Source organism: Muscardinus avellanarius (assembly GCF_963383645.1).
Source record: "Muscardinus avellanarius genome assembly, chromosome: 10".
NCBI lineage: Eukaryota > Metazoa > Chordata > Mammalia > Rodentia > Gliridae > Muscardinus > Muscardinus avellanarius.
Window position 1 is genome coordinate 71,384,619 of NC_137796.1, and position 24,896 is coordinate 71,409,514.

Below are 24,896 nucleotides of genomic sequence, written 5' to 3' on the forward strand. Positions count from 1 at the left end.
CTAAGGCAGGAAAGAGAAAGACGAGTCAGAGTGTAATGTTCTTAACTCTACATGGGGTGTTAAGTCATTTGAAGGTTGACTGTGACAAAGCTTTGTACTGCAATTCCCAATCAACCTGTAAAAGAGCAGGAAAAAATACAGCACAGGGCGTGGTGGCCCACGCCTGTATTGGGAGGCTGGGACAGGAGGATCACAGGATTGTAGACGGGTTCAGCAATTTAGCGAGATCCTGTTTCCAAATAAAAAGCAGAAAGGGCTCAGCTCAGTGTATAGCCTGGAAGTAGAAGCTCCCTGGGTTTGATCCCAGTTCTAACAAACAAACAAACAAACAAACACAAACAAACAAAAAACAGAAGAAACAAAAGAAACTTAACACACTTTTTACAAAGTAAAACCATACGGTCACAGAAAAACCTAATGCACATTTCTCAACAGACACTCTTGGCAAACTAGGATTAGGAGAGGCTTTCCGTGGACTGGAGGAGGATGCCCTGGACCACCGCCCTGACTGCTTCTCCTTCAGACTGGAAACAAGGCAAGGAAGGATGTCCACATATCACTTTTATGTAGCAGTGTTCTGGAAGTTCAGAGACAGACAGAAACAAGAACAGAGAAAGAAAGGAAGGAAGAAAGAAAGAAAGAAGGAAAGAAAGGAAAAAAACAGAAAAAAAGGGCAAAAGCACCAGCTTGGGTAGATAGGAGTATAATTGCCTTTACTCACAGACATCATTGTTTAGATAGAAAATCCAATTAAATATACCAGGAAATTGCTGGAACAAGTACACAAGGTTAGCAAGGTTGCAAAATACAAAGTCCAATATACAAATGAGTTGTTCTGACATACTAGCAATAATAAAAACCAAGTGTGGTGGTGCATGCCTATAATCCTAGTACTCTGGAGGCTGAGACAGGAGGATCGAGGGTTCCAGTGCAGCCTCAGCAAGTAGTGAGACGCTCATCAATCTAGTGGGACCCTGTTTCAGAATAGAAAAACAAAAATAGAAATGGAGGTATCGTTTGGAGGTAGAATGCACCTGGGTTCAAACCCAAGAAACACACACATGTAAAATACGCTGTTTGTTTATTTATTTATTTATTTTTTTTGTGGTACTGGGAGTGGAACCCAGAGGCTTTCTACCTCTGGGCTATACTCCCAGACCTTTTTTATATTTTATTTGGAAACAGGGTCTCACCAAGTTGCTGAGAGCCTCACTAAGTAGCTGAGGTTGGCTTCGAACCCGTGCGATCCTCCTGTCTCAGCCTCCCAAGCGCGGGGATTACAAGCGTGCGCCACCACGCCCAGCTAAATACGCTGTTTAAAATAACATCACAATATGAAATACCTAATAAATGATGCAAAACACCTGCGTGCTGCAAGTGAGAAGATGGCACTGAGGGGGAGTGTTGGGAGATCCATCCCTAAGATGCCAATTCTCCCCCAAATGACCTAGAGAGTCGATGCAGTCCTAATCAAAATCCCAGCGGGCTTTTCGTTTCCACAGAAATTGAAAAGCTGAGTCTCAGTTCATATGGAGATTAAAAAAAGCTAGACTCCGCAAAGAACGCTTCCAAAGAATAAAGCTGGTAGGGCGTGGTGGCACAGAACTGTAATCCCAGTATCTGGGAGGCTGAGGACGCAGGATGGTAGGTTTGAGGCCAGCCTTGGCAACTTAGCGAGACCCTGTTCCAAATAAAAAGAGCTCAGTGGTAGAGTGTCCCTGGGTTCAATCCTCAGCCCCTCCCCCACCCCCCACACCACAGCGGGACAGCTAACACTACCTGAGTTCACAACAGTAATAAAGACACAAATGCAGACAAATCAGTGGAAGATAACAGATGATCCAGGGGCAAACTTGCATTCATGGACGACAGGCTTTTAACAAAGACACAAAGTTAATGTGAAGAATGTTCGTCTCAGCCACAGATGCGGGGCAACTGTACAACAGGGGAGAAAGTCAATACAAACCTCGTACCATATACAAAAATCAACTCAAAACGGATCTCAGACATACATGTAAAATTCCAAACTATAAAACTTCTGGGAGATAAAAAAAAATGAAGAAAATCTTTGTGACCTTGAGGCAGGTGAAGAAAGCCTACTGAGTAAAAGGAAGACCGCTTTAAATTAGACCTAATCAAAATTTAAAACCTCAGCCGGGCGTGGTGGCGCATGCTTGTAATCCCCGCGCTTGGGAGGCGGAGGCAGGAGGATCGCGCGGGTTCGAAGCCAGTCGCACTGGCTTAAGAGACCCTGTTTCCAAAATAAAAAGTATAAAAAATATGTCTGGGAGTGTAGCCGGAAGGTAGAAGGGCTTCCAGGAACCCCAGTACCCCCCCCAAATTTAAAACCTCAAAAGTACCTTCAAAAGACGCATTAGGAAAATGAAAAGACAAGCCACACAACAGGCGTTTTGGGAGATCCGTCATATATATTTTTTCTGGTACTGTAGATCGAACCCAGGGGCATTCTACCTCCAAGCTAGATCCCCAAGCCCTTTTACTTTATTTCTCTTTTGAATTTTGAAAAGAGGTCTCGTTAAGTTGCCAAGGCTGGCCTTGAACATGCGATCCTCCTGTCTCAGGCTCCCAAGTACTAGGATTAAAGGCATGTGCCGGAGCCCAGTTGGAAATGTATACATCAGATAAGGTATTTGTATCCAGGATATACAAAGTGAACAGTAACAAAATGCGCAACTCAATATGATAAGGAGCAAAAGATGTGAGCAGACACTTCCCCCAGGAATGGCAAACAAGCACAGGAACAGGTGGATGCCCAACACCGTTAGTCACTAGGGAAATGCGGATTGCAGTGGAGTGAGAACCGTGCCTCTGATCAGAATGGCTGAGACAGGAACGGTGACCGCACGGGATCCTCCTCAGGGCGAGGGACACTGGCTCTCTCGTCTACTGCCGATGGCACTGTAACTTGGTGCAGCTACCTTGGAAACAAGCCAGCAACTTATAGAAGAGTTAAACATGCACCCATCACATGATCCAGCATTTCCCTTCTACATATGTATGTACCTAATCAAGTGAAAGGAAATATGTGTCCGTACAAAGACTCCATGCGAATGCTCATTGCAAATTTTACTCGCAAGAGTCCAAACATGGAAACAGCCCAAATCTCCATCAACAGCTGGAAGGGCAAGCAAATTGTGGTATATCCATACAATGGAATACTACTTGGTAACAAAGAGGAATAAACTGTGGCTACCTGGAATGACATGGATGGATCTTAAACTAATTATGGTGAGCCGAAGAAGCTCAGAAGAAAGACTGCACACTATGCTGGGCGTGGTGGCGCACACTTGTAATTCCAGTAAAAATAATTTTTTCATGATAAAAAATAAAAAAATAGGGCTGGGTGCCCTGGATGCCCCTGGGATCATTCTCTAGTTCTGCCAAAAAAAAAAAAAAAAAAAAAAAAGAAGAAGAAAGAAAAAGAAAGACTGCTCGTTCTATGATTCCACTCATAGAAAACTCTAGAAAATGTCTATCAGTCTACACTGACAGGAGACAGGAAAGATCAGTGGTTGTATGGGGAAGGGGCGGCTGGACGGGGCAGGAGGGGCCCACAAAGGGGCCCGGGAGCTCTTGGGGGTGATGGTACGTTTGCTACCTCAATTGTGGGGATGCTTTCACAGGGGCCTACACAGTACACAAAACTGCATCCATAAAGCAGCCTACTGAAAAACGCAGCCAAGGCGAAAGTGTGCCTTCCACGGGGCGAGTGGCCTGCGCAGGCCACCCCTGGGAGGTGGGGCAGGCCCTCCCAAGAAGGGAAGCCAGGGCTCCCCCATCCGGGAGTCCATGCAATGCCTGCTTGAAACTTTGCATTCAAGCTTTAAGAGGTTCAGGGCCACTCTGACCCTTCATCGCCCCACACCCACTAGGACGGACATAATCGGAAAGTGATATCCAGCGAGCGTCAGGCACAAGGAGGGTGGGAACCCTCATCACCGCTGTGGGAATCTAAGTTGCTGCGGGAAATGGGTGAGGGCTCCTTTAAGAGTTCAGCCTAAAATTACCATAGAATTTGCGATTGCTCTTCTAGGTTTTTACTCAAGAGAAATGAAGCTGGGTGGAGTGGTGCTACCTGTAATCTTGGGGGGGGGGGCTGAGTCAGGAGGATCACAGGTTCGTGGCCAGCCTCAGCAATTGAGTGAGAATGTCAGCAACTCAGTAAGACTTTGTTTCAAAATAAAAAATGAAGCCGGGCGTGGTGGCGCACGCTTGTAATCCCCGCACTTGGGAGGCAGAGACAGGAGGATCGCGCAGGTTCGAAGCCAGCCACGCGCGCTGGCTTAGGAGACCCTGTTTCCAAATAAAAATGTAAAAATAGGTCTGGGAGTGTAGCCCGGAGGTAGAAGGGCTTCCAGGAACCCCAGTACCACAAAACAAAAACAAAAACAAAAACAAAACCAAAATAAAAAATGAAGCAGGGCTGAGTGCATGGCTCAGAGGTAGAGGGCCCTGGGGTTCAATGTCCAGTATCTCTCTCTCTCTTACACACACACACACACACACACACACACACACACACATGAAAACACATTTACACAAAAGCTTACATGCCCTTGTAAGAGCCACATGGAAGCAACTCAAACGTCCACCAAGTGCTGAATGTCTCAATGCACTGCTCTGTCTGTACAGCAGAACATTATCTGACAGAAAGAAGCAGCACACTGACACCTGCTACGGCGTGGAGAAGCCTGAGAAGCCCGTGCGTGGAAGAAGCCAGCCACAAAAGGCCACATGTGTTCATGATTCTCTCTCTCTGAAATATCCACAATAGGGAAATCTAGAGGCAGGGAGCAGAGTGGCTGCCTCGTGCTGGGGTCAGCAGCGGCTTGGAGTGATGGCCAAGGGGTGCGAGACTGCCTTCTGGGGTGATGAGAACATTCTAGAACGGGCTTCGGTGACGGCTATACAACTCGGTGAATTACATCTCAATAAAGCTGTTTAATGAAAAGGCTTGACCTCCAACCAGGGGCGAAGGTCCTGCCGTCTGTATTCCCCCAGGAGGCGGTGGCTGGGGGGCCAGGCGAGCCCCTGGGGTGGCCGTGGAGCCCCGGATACATCTGTTACCACACAGCCATTCACGGAAAACGGCTGATAAAACACCACGCTACAGGCATCTCGGGACAAGTCTCAGCCACTCGCGAAGGCTTTCATCCTGGGACCTGACATTTGTCACTCTGCCACACAAAGCCCACAGGGGGAGGTCATGGGGGCATCCTCTGTGGCCAAACGCCCATTCTAACCTCCCTGCTCTACGACGGGAACCCTGAGGCCTGCGCAGGGCCCGGGCGCAGAGGGTCCTGCCTTGTCACTAGTGCAGGAGCGGGTCGTCTCCCTGCTGCTCCCCACGTTGCCTTCCTCCCCGCCCGTGCTGGACGCCTGCTGGGCCTGAGGTCCCACGCTGGATGAGACAGAGCGGTCCTGACCTCAGGGAAGGGACCATCCAGAGGCGGGATGGAGGACCCCAGGCCGGAGCGACTGTGGGCCCTGGTGAATCTACATCTTACAGACCACAGACGTGGGCATCTCTGGACCAGGCTGTGGCCTCCCACGGGGCAAGCGGCTGGCGAGGAACGGACGAGGCCGCGGCGGCTCCGGAAGCCTTGCTGCAGGGCGGCTCCGGCTCAGGTGGAGGCATGGGGGTCCTGGGGGACCAGGGGCCCCCAACAATAGCTTGGCTGACTATCCACTATCAAAGCTGCTGGAGCGCGCTACCAGCACCACCAAAGAGCGCATGCTGCTGGTTCTGGGTTAAAAATATCCCCGTGAAGGACACGACTTTCAGAGGAGGATTCGCGGAGCTGGGTGCGGGTGTGTGCTCTGCTCCGCTTTGCGCTGACAGGAGGCGGAGGCGCCCGCCGGGCTGGGCTGTGTGGCACTTCTCAGCAAACAGACTGGGAGTGACTGGTGCCTGCTGGCACCGGGCACAGGACCCGGATGTCTCCCACCCGTTCGGAGCCTCTGTCCCGGCACCTTGCATCGGGCGGCAAGCACACAGCTGAGCAGGGCGGAGGCAGACACCTTAGTTACTCAACGCGGTCCACCCCTGAGCCTTCTGGGCCAGCTGCTTCAAAGACTTTGGTTGACTTTGGTGCAGTTCCTGGCTGGGATGAGCGGCTGGGGCTGGCGGGGTGAACTGGGGCCGGCTCTGCCACGCTCACGCGGCCCCTGGGGCAGCTCCCGAGGAGGGGTTCAGCGTTGCTATTGCTGGAAGGGCCTCAGGCTTAAGGATGACCAGGCTCTTTAAAGCCACTTTTCTCTGCTTTTCTCCATTCCTCAGAGTCCCAGTAGGTGGGAGGCTGAGGCAGGAGAATCACAGGTCTGAGGCTAGTCTCAGCAACTTAGCGAGATCCTCATCCTTGGTGAAACCCTTGTTTCAAAATTAAAAAAAAAAAAAATAAGGCTGGAGATGTAGCCAGAGGTAGCCAGTCCCTGAGCTCCATCTCTGGGGCCCTGGGGTTGGGGTGGAGAAGCCTGTGGGGCGTTCTGACAGCCAAGAGGCGCAGAGCTCTGGGCTCACCTGTGACCGGGCAGGACCCACCTGTTGTTCCAGGCAGGTGACTGCATCCTGCCGGCGTCCCCTTTAAAGTCGGGCTCCCGGGAACCGCAGGCGCTCCCTGGTCAAGGACGTCCCGGCGACCTGGCTGCCCTCGTGTGCCCGCCGCTCACCCCGGCGTCTGCATCATCCGCAAATTGCCTTGTTTTTCATCTTTGGCAGGGCTGAAAATCCGATCATGAAAGGGAATTTTCTTTCTTCTTTTTTAATTAGTACTTGGTAATATCACCAAGCTGTGAGTTTATGGCTTTGTAGATCTTGTGTTTTTGACACTAATTACTCACAAAGGCTTTTAAAGCTGCATTTCAACTCTGCAACTGCCCTGCCGGTAATTAAGCAGGAGAAGGAGAGGCAGAAGAGTCCACGCCTCACACCCGGCCTTTCCCACCTGGGCTTCCCTTCCGCTGGAGCCTGTGCAAACACAGCCGCGCCGGGGCTCTGGCCCTGGGCCCCGAGGCGCCCGCCTCCCGGGCTACAGCCCTCAGACACAGCGCTCCTCTCCAAGCAGGGTCTCCACGGCGGACTCCTGACAGCTGGGAAGCAAGCTGGCGCGCCACAGGGAAGATTCTCCAGCACGGGTGCCTGCTGCCTGCTGCCCGTGGCCTGTGCCACCGCCAGCTGGACACCTTCTGTAGCCAATGCGAAGGAGCACACATCCCCGCACAGACTTGCTGGGCTGACCACGCAAAGCCTCCATCCAGTTGTCCATCCAATAGTGAATGCACACGTACCATGTGTAGCAGCAGGTTCCTGCCTCTGTCCTCCTTGCCTGAGGCTCACCTGGCTCCCAGGTGGGCTGGGACAGGGCAGGCCCTGCGTCAGGGTGGTGCGTGCACACCTGGCCCCCGTCCATGCTTGCCTCTCCGTGGCTCAGGACATACACTGACTTGGGGTGTCCTCCTCCGGCTGGGGAGGCCTTGGCGGCTGGCTGCGGGTAAGTCTAAGATGCCCTGGGAAAAGGCAGATTCATGTATATGGCTCTAGCATAGCTTTCTGGCAAAGTCTACATAGGGTGCCTAAAGTTACCAGAGGCCCCGGCAAGTCCTCTGTTAGATTTCTACTCGAGAGAAACGGTGCGGTGGTGCACACCCATAATCCCAGTACTTGGGAGGCCGAGGCAGGAGGACTGCAGGCTTGGGGCCAGCCTCGGCAACTTAGGGAGACGCTTTCAAAATAAAAATATAAAGCTGGGTGTGGTGGTGCATGCCTGTAATTCTGGAACTTAGGAAGCCGAGACTGGAGGACTGCAGGTTCGAGGTCTGCCTCAGCAACTTAGAATCTTTTTCAAAGAAGACAAATAAAAAAGGGCTGGGGGTTTAGCTTGTCCCTGGGTTCAATTTTCAGTGCAAAAAAAAAAAAAAAAAAAGACAAATTAAAAATTTCCAAACTTCAAAAGCACGGACCCCTCAGGGATCCTCCCGCAGGGCGAGGGCTGGGAGATGAGGGTTTGGTCGTTTTCTACCATGTCCATCGGCGAGTCTCTGATGGCGGTTTCAGGATCTTTCTGAGGGTCTGCTTACTTCCAGCTGCCGTGTCCCCTATGGAGCTGGCTGGCTTTGCTGTGAGCAGGCAGGACAGTGCCTTCCTGGTCTCTCTGTCTGCCAGAGGTTCTCTGGTGATAAGTCAACTGAACAGGAACGCTCCCCCCTCTTGTTGGGGAGCTCAGACAGAGCAGATTCAGGGGATCCCTGCAGGGTCGTCCCACTCAGCACAAGGCCAACGGGAGGGCACCCAGGCTGGGGCGTGAGAGCTACTGTCCCCAGGCACCTTGCTGCGCCCGTGACTCCAGGAGCAGCAGATTTTATGGGCAGGCTGGCCTCTGACTGCGCTAGGGCTTCCTTAAATACAATTGGTTAGTCACAGTTTAATGTTCTTTATTGCAATGCTATTTTGAGATGCAATTAAAACAACTCATTGCCAGGGCGCCTGGCTCCTACTGGGAGCTTTTTTCTTCCTAATATGAAGGAGTCAAAAACAAAGACCGGGGAGGAGACCCAGGCTCAAGGCTCACTTCTCAAGTGACAGGTGTCCAGACCAATCTTCCTGGAGAGAGCCAGGGGCGCGGGGTGGGGAGAGGCCCTGGACTCCACTGGAGAAGCCAAGTCATTTCCCGCCTAGATGGCCTGGTCTCGAGACCCTGAGATGCTCGCAGACTCCCACTAACCCCAGGGAAGCCTCGGCCTCCCGTCAGCCTCTGATTCCTACCAGTTTCGGCCGTGGCCACCGTGTGGCTATGGGTGGCGCGGGGACCGTGGGAAGTCATTTTCTCTAAGGGGTTGTGCGTGTGCCACTGATGGGACCCGGGTGCCGGGAGAGCGGCCAGCGGAGTCTGCTGCTGGAATGTTCATGAACATCAGCGCAATTTCACCACGATTAAACAGCAATTAAAGAAGAAAGCCGGCAATTTCGGACGCGTCTTGGCCGGTGTCACTGAGCTTCCCACGGAGCCGACCCTGCACGGTCCACATCCTGTCACAAGCTGTGTAGATGCGGCGGCCAGGCCAGGGCTGTCAGAGCTCTCCAAGTGCTCTAGGAGCGGGCGTGAAGGCTTTTCCCCGGCCCCCTGACCTGTGGCTGACACGGAGCAAGGTGGCCTTGTGACCTTGCACTCCCCTGTGCACCTGCTTGACAGGGCAGGGAGCAGCCGCCAGGTGGTCAGGAGGCATCTCAGAGAGGCAGGCTCTGGGGAGGGAGCCGGGGCGTCTGCAGCACACCTGAGGTGGGAGGAATGCGCCAGGGCCTGGTTCTAGACCCCGTCCTGCCCAGAGAGCTTCTGCAGAGTTCCACAGAGGGCGAGGGTGGGCACAGCCTCCCCCTTCCCTGGAGGCGGGGTACAGGGCTGGCCCTCCTCTCCCAGGGCTTCTCCAGATGGCCTGGTAGGGTTCAGCTTGCGCTGGCACTGTGGCTGGTGACACACCTGTCTCCACAGACCATCTCAGTGTTCCTAGAGGAGGAGGTTGGGATGCAGGGTTGGTCTCAGGTGATATGGGGCTCAGCCCCACCGGGTACCGTGGGCATGTCACGGCACCTCCTGGGCCTCCGTCTCTCTCTGTACATGGGGGATGACAGCCTGCCCTGTGAGGCTGCTGCAGGATGGTGGAGGGCAGGGATGCTCTGGGCTGGAGCTCGCGCTGGGCACAGGATGCAGCAGCGGCCACGCTGCCTCCATGCTCCCCCCAGGGCAGGGGAGGCGAACTCTGTCTGCAGCGGGGAGAGCGGGAAAGGGCCTCTTCCTCCCTTCCAGGGACCCTTGCGGCCCACGTGCTGACAGCCACTTAACGCCCAGGGTATCGGGTCGTGGTCACGGGAACTCGTGCTCCTCGGCTCCTGTGATGCTGAGGCAGGGCCTCACACTCCAAAGCGAGCCTTGATTGCGTGCACTGTGCAGAATGTTAATGCAGAGGAGGCCACGGCTCTGACCTTGGCCAGTTACACAGACCTGGCCACCTCCCTCAGCTGGCCCGAAACCAAACAGCACACTTAGCTCTCTGGTGCACAGAAAGGAGCCTGCCTTCTGGGAGAAAGGAGATGCCTCTGGCTCTCCGTCCTCAAGTTTTGGACATAGGAGGGCCAGGAAATGATCCTGGCAGGCTAAACATCCCCCACACGTGAAGAGAAGGCTTCTCACACAAGGTAGAGCCGTTTCCTGCCACCTAGCCTGGCTCTTGGCAGGGGCTGGGAGACGCCAGGTTGGCGCCCAGCACCAAGGGGGTTGTGTCACTGCAGAAGTGAGTGCACAGGCAGCCTCAGGCTGTGGCTGAGATCCCAGAGCATCCAGAACTCCAGGGAGCTCCCGCCCCTGCAAGGCAACAAGCCACCGATGCCTTGACTCTCATGGCTGACCCTCCCTCCATTTGCAAAGACACAGCATTCCAGTGGGGGTCAACGGTGTCTGCCATCGAGTTTCAGTGGTGGGCACCCGGGCGGGCAGTGCCAAAGCCAGTGGCAAGGAGCACCCGCACCCCAGGGTTCCCATAAGACTCCCAGGCACCTTCCAGAACCAAAGAGCTGTATGGACCAGGAGCAGCTCTGGAGGCACGGGGAGATCCAGGCTTCATGGAGCTGGCGCAGGAGCTACTGCCTGTCTTCGAGGGGTCATTGGAAGCAGGGGCTCCCCCGGCCTCAGGAAGACATGCCTCAAGCGCCCCTGCAGGTGGAGGAGCCCCTCCCCCCAGCAGCCAAAATGTGTGGGAGGCACCTCATTCTTTGCAAAAAAGCCTCCTCGCCTGATGCAATTTGCGTGTGCAAGATGTGTGAAGTGCATTTTCCATTTCATCAGGACCCTTGCCCGTAAGAAGCTGCTGTTTGCTTTCATGGGGCTCGAGTTGTATTACGGGATTTTCTTCATCTTGCAGTGGGGGATTTCGTGTCCTACTGATAGCGCTGCGTTTTCATTGACCACGTTCCTTTAAAAGAGAAATTTCAAAACATGTTCTGCAGTTGATTTGCTCCTTGGCCCCAAGAATAGAATACTAATCATCTCCTCACATCCGGCAGGTATCTTCCTGTGATTTAATTTCGGAAATGATTTGTTATAGGACTCTTAATGTTCCTATCTTCCCGGAGAGAGGGAAATTGCCCTCCCCCCCACCCGCCCCCACCCCTCCTTCAGGGTTTGCAAAGACCACGTATCTTCTCTAAGTTGAGTTTGTCATTTTCCATTTAGTAAGCACCATTTTCTTTCTGGACACATCTGAATGTGCTGGGATGGCAGGGGCTGCCTGGCTCACGCAGCAGCAGGCTAGACACCCAGCCAGCCCGCAGGGGCCAGGCACCAGGGTCTTGGACAGCGGGCGTGCGGTGGGCCGGTGAGTTAAGAAGCTTTGTTGGTGGGGAGACCAACAAGCTACCAAAAGAGGTGCCATCTGTCCCCCACGACCCAGCTCTGAGTGGGTAGGTACAGGCAAAGCTCTAAAGGAGGCTCCTCTAGACGCCCCAAACCCTGGGATGCCTTTGACATCCTCCAGCCTGTGTCCCCAAAGCACCGGATGGCATATGGCGCCAGAAGCACCTCCGGCTATGGACCACAGACAGGTCACATGACCTTACAACCATAGTTCCCCCGACTGGGAAGTGAGGGATTGCAGGAACCAGCTATTATCACTTCCGTATCCCTGGTGCCTGAACACAACACATACCCAATGAATGCTGTGGGGATTTTTCAGTACTAGAGATAGAACCCAGGGGGCATTCTATCCCCAAAGCACATGCCCAGCCCTATTTTAATTATTTTGTGGCACTGGAAACTGGATGTTCTATCTCTGAGCCACACCACTAGCCCTATTTTAATTTCCTTCGTGTGTGTGTGTGTGTGTGTGTGTGTGTTGAGGACTGAATCCAGGAGCATTTTACCTCTGAGCTACACACCCAGGCCTTTTTAATTTTTATTTTGACAAAGGGTCCTGCTAAGTTGCCGAGGGCCTTGATGCGTTTTGCTGAGGCTGGTCTCAAACCTGTCATCCTTCTGGGCCAGCTTCCAAAGTACTGGGATTACAAGAATGTGCCACTGCGCCCAGCCTGGAACACTGTTTAAATGAATGAATGAACCAGCTCTTTGTGCCGGCTCCCAAGTCAATGCCTAAGCCTGACCTTGCACTCCGGGCAGCTCTGGACCTGTCCCCACAGTGCCAAGAGTGGCTCCCATGTCTGGGTGTAATTGCCTCGCCAGGTGGGAGGTGGCCGGTCTTGTGCTTCCCTCTCAGCCATACAGAAGCACCTCTCCTGCCACTGGCACTGCCGGCTTCACCAGGGCTAACAGTTTCACGAATGCTAAGTGCCATGCTTTAACCTCACGGATTTTTTTAAAGGGGGGAATTGTACCTAGGGGCGATTCTATCTCTGAGCCATATCCCTAGCACTTTTTAATTTTTCATTTTGAAATAGGGTCTTGCAAGCCGAGCATGATGGCGCACACTTGTAATCCCACCATTCGGGAGGCTGAGACCTGAGGATCGAGGTTTGCAGACAGCCTCAGCTACTTAGTAAGGCCCTTTGCAACTCAGTGAGACACTGCTTCAAATATTAAAAGACTAAAAAAATAGCATTAGGGATATAGCTCAGAGGTAGAATGCCCCTGGGTTCCATCCTCAATACCGGAAAGAAAAAAAAAAAAAAAAAAAAAAGGGTCTTACAGCCAGGTGTGATGGGCACACCTGTAATCCCAGTACTTGGGAGGCTGAGAGAGAAGGATCACAGGTCTGAGGCTAGCCTTAGCAACTTAAAGAGACCCTATTTCAAAATGTAAACATAAATGAATGAATAAATAAATAAATAGGCAGTGGTGTGGCTTGGAGACAGAATATCCCTAGGTTCAATTCTCAGCACCAAAATAAATAAATAAACAAATAAATAAATAAATAAATCAGGGTCTTGCTAGGTTGCTGAGGCTGGCCTTGAACCTGTGATCTTCCTGTCTCAGCCTCCCATGTGCAGGTGTGTGTACCACACTATGCCTGGCAGCACCTTACAGATTTTTAAGTCAACTGTGGGGGTCACGAAGGAGCAGCTGCTCGTTGTGAAAAGAGAGAGGCCGGGAGCTCCCCTTGGGGAATGGTGGGCCAGGGCTGGGGCCTGGGCCAGGCTCTCTGTGGCCACCAGTGATGGAGGAGGGGCGCCTCAAGCCAGATGCTCCATGCTCCAACCTGGCGGCCCCTCTCGACTAGTCCGTGCGCCGACCTTAATCCTGCCCTTCCTGCCTGGACATTCTTCACGCCTGTGGCAGCCTGAACAGGGACGCTGCTCCTCAGCCGGTGGTCAGCCAGGGGCGTGCTGGACAGAGGTGTGGGCAGTCTGTTCACACACATGTGGAGATGTCCTGGTGGCTGTGGCTGGACCTCAGACCTCACTCTGCGTGTGTTCTGTCTGGCCTGGAGGGTTGTCTTAGAATCTGAACCACTGCTCTAAAGTCTGAAGACAACTGAAATGGGAGGTTTCTGGCCACTTCGGACACCTCCCCGCTCTCACCTGGTTGCAATGAACACAGCCTCCCTCCAGCCCTAGAACAAGGGCTGCACTGCACACTCTAGCTTCCCCCCCAATACTTGTATTGGTATAATGTAATAATATATCACGGTAAGGTTCACTGTGATACGGACATACACGAGCGTACCAAGGCGCATCTCTCTTCATATGCTCCCCTTCCTTTCTCCTCCCCATCCACGTTAGTGAGATTGGTAGTGAAACCTTCTTGTATAGAAATAGCCTTCCTTGAACCCTTTCCTTCCTCAGCTCTGTGTTCCCCTCCTCCCCGAGCCCTCACTAGCCTACCATTTCCTCTGCACGTGGCTCAAGTCCCTTTTGCTTCCACACGTGAAAGAAAACGTCCAACCTTTGACCTTCTGAGCCTGGCTGATCTCACTTAGCGTAAGATGCTCTATTTCCATCCGTTTCCCACAAATGACGTGAGTTTGCTCTTCTTTAAGGCTGAGTAAGGCTCCATTGTGCGTGTACCACATTCTTGAGAGCCACTGTCTGTGGATGAACACCCAGGTTGGTCCCATAATGTGGCTCTTGTGAGCTGTGCTCTATGGACGTGGATACATGGATGCGCATGCATCTCCATGGTATTCTAACTTCAGTCCCTTTGGAAAGATGCCGAGGAATGGTGTGCCCGGGTCGTACCGTGGCTTGATTCCTAGTCTTTTGAGAACCTCCACACTGGTTGTCATGGGCTCTGTCCTTGTCCTGCAGGCCCCAGAGGAGCTCAAGACGAGGCCGGTGGGAGGATGCTTGCAGAGAGTGCCGGCGAACTATCGTGCATCAGCCCACCAGGCAGTCTTAGGCTCTGCCTGACCCTGAACTCTTGCCCTTGGCAACAGAGGGCCCAGGGCCCCGTCTTGGGGCTGCCTAGGGCTGGGTTTTTGTGGTCTGGGGGGGGGGCAGTGTTGGGGCCTGAGAAGGGGGGGTAGGATGCCGCTTAATTCTGAGTCACTGGGATAAGCTCAGGGACCTTGGAGGTGACCTTGCTGTCTACAGCACCTCAGAGGACACCAGGTCCCCAGAGCAAGAGCCAGGTCACACACAGGACTGCTGCCTGCCAGGGGCGAGTGGGCGGCAAAATCCGGTCCTGACACAGTGGTTAGGCCTCAACAGGACAGTCAACTGCTTACACTTTTTAGTAATGTGAAAATAATACTCTTTATCGTCAATTTGTTGCTCTAGAAAAACATAAAGATGAAGGCAACAAACATCTGGTACCCACTGAGAATCATGTCAAGTGGCTACAGCAGGGACCCCGGTCCCCTCTGGCCCGTGTGTGTGCGTGTGTACACGCAGACACTCTCCCTCACACACAATCACACACCCCCGGGCGACTAGGGTGCATCCTGAGAAATGCACAGTTAGGAGCCTTTGTCGCTGTGCAAACATCCCAGCGTATGTACACACAAGCCGATGATGTCGGAGGCCACGCAACCTTAAGGGGCCACTGTCGCACGCGCAGCCTGTCACTGGCCCAAATGTCACACAGGACTGGATAGACATCTGCGACATTGGCAGCTAGTTCCATGCAACCCCACGTCTGGCATTCTTCCCCTGAGCAGCACTTAAGAAGTACCGCTCTGGGTCAAACGACTCATAATCATCCTTTTTATTAGCAGCAAGATCGTCCAGATGAGGATATGCCACATTTACTCCCCCACCCTCTGGCGTAGATTGCTTATGCCTTTTTAAAGTTCCTCGTGGTGACACGGTCACGGCTCTTCACACTCAAAGATGCCCTGTTACAAAGTGCTGCCCAGGCTTGGACTCTGGGGCCTGGGGCGGAGACGGCGGGTGGCGGAACTCAGCCTGGGCAGGTGGGTGTCAGGGCCTGGCCAAGCCTTGCTGGCTGGGCGCAGTCCTCCTCGGCCCAGGCTGTGTGGACGGGGCCTGTTTGGAAACTGTAGTACCTTGGGCAGTACCATGAGAAGACGTCTCCACCTGGGATAAAGTGGAGTCTGCGCAGAAGAAGCCAAAGGGGCCTGAGGGGTGTGAATAGGAGTGAACAATAAACCCAAGGCTCCCTGCCGAGGGGACAAGAGGGGCCCAGGCAGTGTGGGTGGCAGCAGGACAGTGCCACCACTGCAGGTCCCCCTGCCCTGGACGCCAGTGCTCAGCCCTGGGACACAGAAAGGCTGCCACCGGAGACTGTATAATGTACATACACATACACTGGGGTTGGCCCCAGGGTGCTCTAGCTCTGAGCTATACCCCAGCCCTTTCATTATTTATTTATATTTTTGGTATTAGGATTGAACTCAGGAGCATCCTACCTCTAAGTTAGACTCCCAGCCCTACTTATTTATTTATGTATTTATTTATTTTTGTGGCATTGGGGCTGGAACCCAGGAGCATTCTATCTCTGACCTACACCCCCAGCCTGAATTTTTATTCTTTGTTTTGAAACAGGGTCTCACTGAGTTACAAAGGGCCTCACTAAGTAGCCGAGGCTGTCCATGAACTGCAATCTTCCTGTTTCAGCCTCCCAAATGCTAGGATTACAAGTGTGCGCCACCACGCCCGACTCCCTATTTTATTTATTTTTTTATTTTGAAAGAGTCTAAGTTGCTTGAGTCTTGTTAAGTTGCTGAGACTGGCCTCGAACCTGTGATCCTCCTGTCTCAGCCTCCCAAGCACTGGGATTACAGACATGTACCACTGTGTCCAGCTGAGAGAGATTACTTAATAAAACTAGAGCCCGCTCAGGAGCGGCTGCCTTCCAAGACAAATGAGGAAGGCTGGACAGGCAGCCACCTCTCCTCCCAGGAATAAGCAGCCTCGTTTGATTAGGAAAATATTAGTTAATTTTCTAGCAGAGAATGTGACCTTAAGGGGGAAAATCTAATTTCCGGAACAACTCTGCCAGGCGTGTTCTCTCTGGACTCCCATTTGCCTCGATCTGAGTGGTGGCCGACGAGCAGCGGCCAGCGCAGCGCCTCCCTGGGCCTCCGCCGGGTCCCGGGTCGTGAGGCATCTGTGTAGTGGGCTTGCTGCTGCAGCGTGGGCTACCCTTCCGCCTCCCCCGAGCTGCAAATGTGAACACAGGATGGTGCTAGGAATGGTGACCTTGGCCTGGGGCCAGGTCCAGGGACTCCCAGAATCTACGGACGTCCACACTCTGGGGAGGCATTCCGGGCGACTCAGTAGTAAAGGGACGGGGAGGGCATGTCTCGGGCCTCAGTGAACTGTCTGCCTCTGACACTGGCCACGTCTAGCCTGGGGTCCGGTGGCCGCGCCAACAAGAGAAACTAATACTCGCAGACAGGTGTGGTGGAACACATTTGGGAGGCTGGGAGTGTTTAGGATAGCCCCGGCAACTCGGCAAGACCTGTTTCAAAATACAAAATAGAAAGGGCGGAGGCTGTAGCTCCCACTGTGTGCTGAGGGTAGACTCCCTGTGTGTTCATTCACTAGTCACCCGCCAAAAATAGACATGCTCTTCCAGGTACGGTGCTGCATGCTTGTAACCCCAGTACTTGGGAGGCGGAGACAGGAGGACCACAGTTTCGAGGCCAGCAGGGCACAGTAACTTAGGGAGACCCTGTTTAAAAAAAGAAAGAAAGAAAGAAAGAAATAGGGCTGGTGGTATAGCTCAGTTAGAACTCCCCCTGGGTTCAGTCCCTAGTACCGCAAAAACCCCACAAAACGAACACTCGTGAGTGTGACATGTGCAGATCCCACATGGAGGCCCAAACATGCCTGCAGCTCCTAGGCGGACCAGTTCCACCTGCGAGGGCAGTTACTGCCATCATGTCAAGCCTGGAGCTTCTGAGGCTCGGTCTCCACCTCCCAGCCAGGTGGGGGAAGGGTGGCGGGAGGGGAGGAGTGAGCCCGCCGCGCATGCGCATGTAGACTTCCACCTGCACTGACTCCCTCCGCCTTCCCAGCCAACTCTCAACCCACATGGAGACCAGCACAGGTGAGGACTGACAGGTGTGGGGGGACCGACACTCCTGGGGAGGCAGAGAAAACCAGGGCCACCAAGCCCCGCCTGGCTGCTGCATGGATGGAGATGGGAGAGGGGCTGGAAGAGTCGACGGCACCTGAGTATCAGAAGCACAGACAGAGCCCAGGGCACCTAGGGGAGGCCCCGCCAAGGCTGCTCAGATGCCCAGGGCTCAGCGGCCCCAGGGGAAACCGCCTGCTACCACACTGGCCAGGATGTTCCAGTAGTCACCAGGTGCTGATCACAGTGCCCGGCGCACAGTAAGCACCCAGTAAATGCCAGCTGTCGCCACCGCCACCGCAATTATGCCGAGCTGCCAGCACTAGAGCAGGAACCTGCTCAGTGTGTCCCAGATGAAAGCGCATCTGAAGCCTGGAGACACAGATGCTATCCTGTGAATCGCAGGTGACCAGCACCAGCTGCCCCGAGAAGCAGAAGCTTGAGTGGACCAGTGAGCAGAGACAGGACAGGAGGGTGAGGCCATGCTGGGCGACCACCTATGCTGAGTAGGGCCCATCTTTTCAGGAATGGGGTTCCTGGCCCCCTTCTACACTTGCACATCCTAGAAAGAGTCAGAAAGGAGCAGACGCTGGGGTGGGCCTCCCGGATGCAACGTGGGGATGGGTGGGGCCTCACTTGTCCAGGACAGGGCCAGGTGCACAGAGTCAGAGGCCACCGGCCCAGGCCAGGATCTTCAGTGGTGTCAGAGTGGAGGCTGGGTACCACCAGACTGTGCCCTGGAGAGCCTTTCCATCAGCTATGTGGAGGGTGCCCTCCGAGGCTGAGCTCCCAGGGTGGGATCTGACATTCACCCACCAGCTCCACCGGCGTCCTGGCTGCGGTCGGGCTGGGTACTGTGGGAAACTCCGAGATGCACTAGTGTGCTGTCTAGAGCTGGCAAGCAAGCGAGGGAGGGAGGCCTCAGGGACTGGTGCTTCTCTGGGGAATAGGGCTCCACTGCATTCAGGCAGCGCCAAGCCGAGGTGCTGACTGATGCTGTGGGCACTGAGCAGAGAGGGGTTCCCTGGAGCCACGTTCTCAGGAATGGTGTCAACTTACAGGGCCCCCGACCCCTGGCCTCAAGAAGGCGCCCTGGGAGCCAGGCATGGTGGTGGTAAATGCCTGTACTCCCAGTACGTGGGAGGCTGAGGCAGGAGGATGACAGTTTTGAGGCCAGCTTCAGCAACTTAGCAAGACTCTTAGCAACTAAGCAAGACCTTGTTTCAAAATACAATAGGACTGGGGGTATAGCTTGGAGGTAGGGTACCCCTGGCTTCAATTCCCAGTACTACAAAAAAAGAAAAAAAAAAAGGAGTTTCCCTGGGGCCAATGTAGGGTAATGGAGGTCACTGAGTCCCCTGAAGGAGAGAGGCCCAACCCAGGGCCTGGTCTCTGCCACCGGCAAAACCCAGAGCACCCAGGCGAACTGAGATCCATGAGTAGCTGGCTGGGGGAGGGGCTCGGGAGCAGCCGCCGCCCTCGGGGAGCCCACCTCACCAGACCTGGCCCTGGGGAGTCCACTCTGAGGCCCCAGAGGCTGATGATTCTCCACTCCTTGGGCAGAGACATGGCGGGGGAGGGGGGCAGAGCAGGCCTCTCCTACCCTGGCACTGAGCCCACATTTGAGAGAGGTCCGGGTGACATTATGTGATTTAAAAGTTAATTAAAATGAGTGGTATAAAGTATAACAGCCCCAGGTGTTTACTTCCAAAGAGCATTTGGAAGGGAAAGGGGGGGAAATCTAATAAAAAGCTTTGTGAGGTATAGCATTAGGAAGTAATCACGTCGCTAAATCACCCTGCGTCTGCGGCTGGCTCCTAACGACTCCTGCTGTGGTTCCCTGGCCCCTGCACCCATCGAGCACGCACGCCCTCGCTGCTGCCCTCGGGAGGCCCTGGCGTGGAGGCGCGAGTGAGGCCACAAGGGGCAGAGAGCCTGGTAGGCAGGACACATGACGTGACGGCAGCTCGTGTTCACCTAGCAGACAGTGGAGATTAAGATGTAGATGGACTAGTCCCATACCAAAGCCACCCCTCAAGGTATGCAAGGTCTTTTGTTTGTATTTGTTTTTGGCCCTGGGGATTGAACCCAGGTGTGTGCTACCACCAAGCGACAGCCCTAGCCTCTTTATTTTTAATTTTGAAATAGGGTCTTACTAAGTTGCTGAGGCTGGCCTCCTGTCTCAGCCTCTAAAGTACAGGGTGTGGGCCCTGGTGCCTGGCTAGACAAGGTCTTAGTGCATACTTTGGAGCCAATTTGTGGCTTGCCCTGGCCCCATCCCACCGCGTGCCTGAGCAGCTGGACGTGCACTGCTTTCCTGCCGCAGAGCTGCGCCACTCTCTCGAGGCTCCCTGTTCCCCTGCAGGAAGGTCCAGCTACTTCAGGTCCCCTGGCTTGGCCGGGCTCCTCCCTCCTAGGCCTACCTTCATCCCAGGCCAGTGGCATAACAGCTGGGACTCACCATGAGCAGATGGCCACGGGCACACCTGGGAGCGACCACCTATGGCTTAGCCCCAAGCAGCCAGCGTGGCACGGCAGCCGAGGACGGGGCCGCCTGACAGGACTCAGCTCAGCCCGGTTATCAGAGCCCCCAGAGAACTCTGCCAGGAGCCGGCCCCAAAGTCTATCTTTTGGCACTTCATCAGGTTAATAAATGGCTTTTCCTGCCGGCAGCGGCTCCTCGCCCAACACTCGTGCGTGTGCTGCGGCCCCTCTGCGATTCCTATCGCTCACCATGAAGTGTAATTACCAGCTCCGTCATGGTGCCAGGCACATTTAGTCACTCCGTCTACTCACCGGTGGAGGCCACATCAGTCACCAGTGGCCACCGGCAGGGGGGCCTGCCCTGGCCCTCCACGCTGCCGGGCGCCTCTGAGCGCCTCCCGCAGCTGGGCAGCGCCCGGCACAGCCGCAGCCGCTCAGAGGCCCCTGCAGAGCCACGCAGGCTGGCGGGGGCTGCGATGGACAAGCTCAAAGAGCAGCAGGGTGCCACCAGGGTAGCCCACTCCCCAGCGGGCCCGCGGCAGCCTCTGCCACTAGCGAAGCCCTTCAGCTGCTACAAAACACCACAGGCTGGACAACTTGCAGGGGACAGAAAGGGATTCCTCACAGTTCTGGGACTGGAAATCTGAGGTCAAGGCCAGCAGGTCGCTGTCTGAGGCCTGCTTCCTTGAAGATGGCTCTCTGGGCCCTTCATAAGGGCATGAATCCCACTCGTTAGGGCTCGACCCATCACCTTGTCACCTCCCAAAGGCCCCATCTCCTAACACCTTCATACCGGGGAGCAGGTTTCAGGGGACAGAAACGAGTCCACAGCTCCCTTCCCCACCCCTCCGAAACTATGTCCTTCTTGCACACACAAGACATTCATTCCTCTGGGTGTGGTGGTGTATACTTGTAATCCCAGCACTTGGGAGGTTGAGATAGGAGGATCGCAGGTTTAAGGCTAGCCTCAGAAACTTAGCAAGGCCCTGTTTTAAAAAAAAAATGCTGGGGGCAAGAGTAGCTCCATGACAGAATGCCTGAGGTTTAATACGCAGGACCAAAAGACAACAAAAACCTCACAAAAGCTCAAGATGCATCTACTCCATCCTCAGGCACAGAGACTTCACTTACTTTAGTAATGATTCACAAGTCTCAAGTCCAGAGTCCCAGCTAAATGTCGTCTAAACCAGAAATGGCTGAGACTCAAAACAGTTTAATCCAGTGGCGAGTTCTTTTCCAGCACGAGGAAGTTATGCTTCCGGAATGCAGTGTTTCCAGGCAAGTTTTGTTTCTAAAATGCAATGGTGGAGCAGCCACGGGATGAACGCCCACGCTCCAGAGGGGGAAAGAGGGAAGAAAGGAGCGGCCGTCCTTGAGCAAACCCGGAACCAACAAGGCCAGGTCCACTGGACCTCACAGCCCAAAGTCTGCCCCCTGGCCCCAGGCAGAGGTCGTCTGTCATGAAGGGTGTGGAGGGTTGTGGGACAGCTGAGGTACCCCGATGACCTCTGAACCTTGTTTCAGGTCCAGAGATCTTGTCTTAAAGCACCTGCCAAGGTGGGCATGGTGGGGCACACCTGTAGTCCTAGTACTCGGGAGGCTAGGACAGGAGAATCGCAGGTTCATGACCAGCCTCCTGTCTTGCAACTTAGAAAGGCCCCCAGCAACTTAATCAGGCCCTGTTTTAAAGTAAAAAATAAAAAAGGACTGGGGGTATTGCTCAGAGGTAGAATGTCCCTGGGTTCTCAATATTCAAAAGGGAGAAAGAAAGAAAGAAAGAAAGAAAGAAAGAAAGAAAGAAAGAACTGTCAAACCCAAGAAGTCCAATTTCCTTATGCCCTTTCAGCTGCTTGCCCTCTGCCAAGCTGACTGGTTTCCACTGGGGTCTACACCCACACAGAGCTCCCATCTGTGTGGCTACAACCTCAGTGTCTTCCATACAAAGTTTTACAATAGCGCCATGTTTGGTGGCGCACGCTTGTTATCCCAGTACTTGGGAGGCTGAGACAGGAGGGTCTGAGTTTGCAGCTGGCCTCAGCTACTTAGGCCCTCTGCAACTTAGTGAGACCCTGTTTCAAAATTAAGAATAAAAAAAAGGGCTGAGGGTGTAGCTCAGGAGTAAAGAGCCCCTGGGTTCCATCCTTAGTACAGCAAAATAAATAAATTTAAAAAAGGGCTAGGGGTGTAGCTCAGAGGTAGAGTGCCCCAGGTTCCATTCCCAGTACAACAAAGTTTTACAATAGTGAAAGGCTGAGGATTTCTCCAGTCCTTAAGCTCTGCTTCCTTCTCGTCAGCAGCTGTGCATGTAAGCCGGGCCCTCTGCGCAGGTTCCCTGTGTACAGGGGGAGCCAGGCTGCCCTGTTGACGCTTGGCTCTAAGGAGTGTCAGCCGAACACTTGATCTCACTGTGGCAGGTTCTATGCCCACAAAGCCCTGGGTGCTGACACACTCAGCCAAGGCCCCTGGGCTTTAGGGCAGGGCAGCTTTCCCTCCCTCACCCCAAGGCGGCTCCACATCACTGGTAAAGGCCTCGTGGTCGTCCCCACCGGCGTCTCCACCAACAGCCCGCTCAGGATCGCTTCTCATGAAACATTTCTTTCCCACATCTCCCTTCTGGAATGGGGGTGTTCATCCTGTGCCAGCCCACGTCGCATTTTTTTTTGGGGGGGCACTGGAGATTGAATTCAGGGGCATTCTAGCTCTGAACTGTAGCCCCCACTCTTCTTTTGCTTTTAAACGGTGCCTTGTTAAATTGCTGAGGCTGGCCTCGAACCTGTGTTCGTCCTCTCAGCCTCTCAAATACTGGGATTCTAGGTGTGTGTCACTGCACCAAGCTGAACTTTTCTTTATTAATGACGCTTATCTCTGCTCACACGGAGCTGGGTCGATACAGACGGTGGGTAACAAACAGACAGCAAGCAGACCAAGATGATAAATTATCTGCTCAATAATTAACAAATTAGTCGACAGATGGCTGGGATGTGCTTTGCGCGTGGTGACGCTCTGTGTGCGGGGTGCCCGCCCCTCCCGCGTCTTCTCCAGGAGGCCACGTGGTGGAGTGGGCCCTGCAGGTTCTGTCCCCGCTGCGCTCTGTGGCCTTCCCTGCTGGGTTGGGCAGGGGTGAGGCCTGAGGCAGGGCCACAGGAGGCAGGGTGTCCTCCAGCAAGGCTGGTGTGCGGGGACTGGCTGGTTCTGCCCTGAGGACTTGCTGAGCTGTCCAGGGCGCAGCCCCGGGGATGACCAGTCCCACAGGTGAGCTCCCGTGCTGCCCTTCACAGCCTCAGTAGACCCTGGCTCCGTCTGCACCCATGGCAGCCTCTAGCGGAAGACCGGGGTCTCAGACAAACATGTCAGATGTCACACGGCAGCGAAGGAGGCCTGGTCAGGATCCAGCCTGGGGCTGGAAGTGGGATCAACCCGCTTTAACCAGAGTTGATGTGAGAAGTCCTTTTCCTTCTGTCCCCAGCCTCACCCTGTTTCTACCACGCTCTCAGCCCCACTACCCTCCTCCCAGAAGTGGCATTTAAAACCACCAATGCTCCCTCATGACACTCAGAGGCCACGAGACTTCCTGGGCATCAGAGCATGGTGGCCCTATAGGCTCACAGTAGGCCCAGCTCAGCCTGCCGTGGACAGCAGGCCATCAGCCGAGAAAGCTCATAGGGGGATCCACCCCAGCACCTACCACCACAACCCATACTCCTGTGGTTAGCGCCTGTCAGGTATGTAGGCAGCAGGGGCCTGGCCATAGGTGGATGCCTGTGTACCCCAAGATTCACATGCTGAAACCGTGACCTATGAGTGATGGTCAGGAGATGAGGCCTTTGGAGCGGGAACCGCAGCCTTATAAAAGGGGCCCAAGAGAACTCCCTGTTCCTCCCACCATGGGGGTGGGGCAGGTAAGGAAACCTCGTAGCTACCCAATCTGTGGGCACCTTGGACTTCCAGCATCCAGGACTGTGAACAAGTCCTGTTGTTCATAAGCTGTCCAGTGGGAGATGTCTTATTAGAGCAGCCCAAAGGGACCAAGACAGAAAACTGGTAATTACTCCTCTAAGTACAAGGAGGGAGGCTAAACCAGGAGGATCACAGGTTTGAAGCCAGCCTCAGCAACTTAGTAAGACCCTGTTTCAAAACAAAAAATAAAGTAATAAAGTAGGGCTGGGGTGTAGGTTGGAGGTAGAGCACCCTAGTAAAAAGAAAAAGGAAAAACAGGAGGAAGAGAAGGAAGAAAAGTTCAGTTTTCCACAACTCTGCCCAAGCCCATCCAAGTCGGGGGGAAGCAAGCTCAGACCTCCTGCAGACAAGCCCGGCCCCACTCCACAGGCCTGGCACACAGGTGGTCCTGGACAGTCCCAGTGTTGCTAGAGCTCAGATTGTGGTGGCTGGAGGGAACACAGAACCCCTCGCAGGGTCCCTTTACCCAACGATGAGTGGACCGCGGGACGCTGGCCCCCTCCCTGGAATACCCCCTGGCCTGGCATGCAGTGGCCTTAGGAGTGAGCAGATGCTAAACACCCAGACGGCAGCTCCTTCTCTCCTTCTTTATGGTCACACAGGGCGCCCGGCTGTCTCCAGGCTCTGCAGGTCACGTGACCGGTCACCACTCTGTGGTGCACAGGTGTCCTCCAGCGAGGATTTTGCCGACACCCTCCGAGTGGGCCGTGGAGAAGGAGTGGGACAGGAGAAGCAGAAGCCGGGTCTGGACAGAGCTGCAGTTCCATTTTAGGGCCGGGACTCCCTCTGGGCAGACAGGCCAGCGTCGCTATCATTGCATCTGGGAAAATCTACCCCATCTCAGGTGGGGCCCAAGTTTAAATTTCCCAAGACACAGACTAAGTGTCCTGGCCCCACCCTGCTGTGCCCCTGTGAGGCCTGGGGCAGTTGGTCCTGTCATGGCTCTCGGCCCTG

General features: G+C 54.2%; 1 protein-coding gene across 1 annotated transcript in view; it reads right to left on the bottom strand.

The window, feature by feature from the left end:
• The window catches only part of MAD1L1 (mitotic arrest deficient 1 like 1), a 359,183-nt gene that overhangs the window by 13,889 nt on the left and 320,398 nt on the right, over positions 1–24,896 (bottom strand). The window lies entirely within an intron of this gene.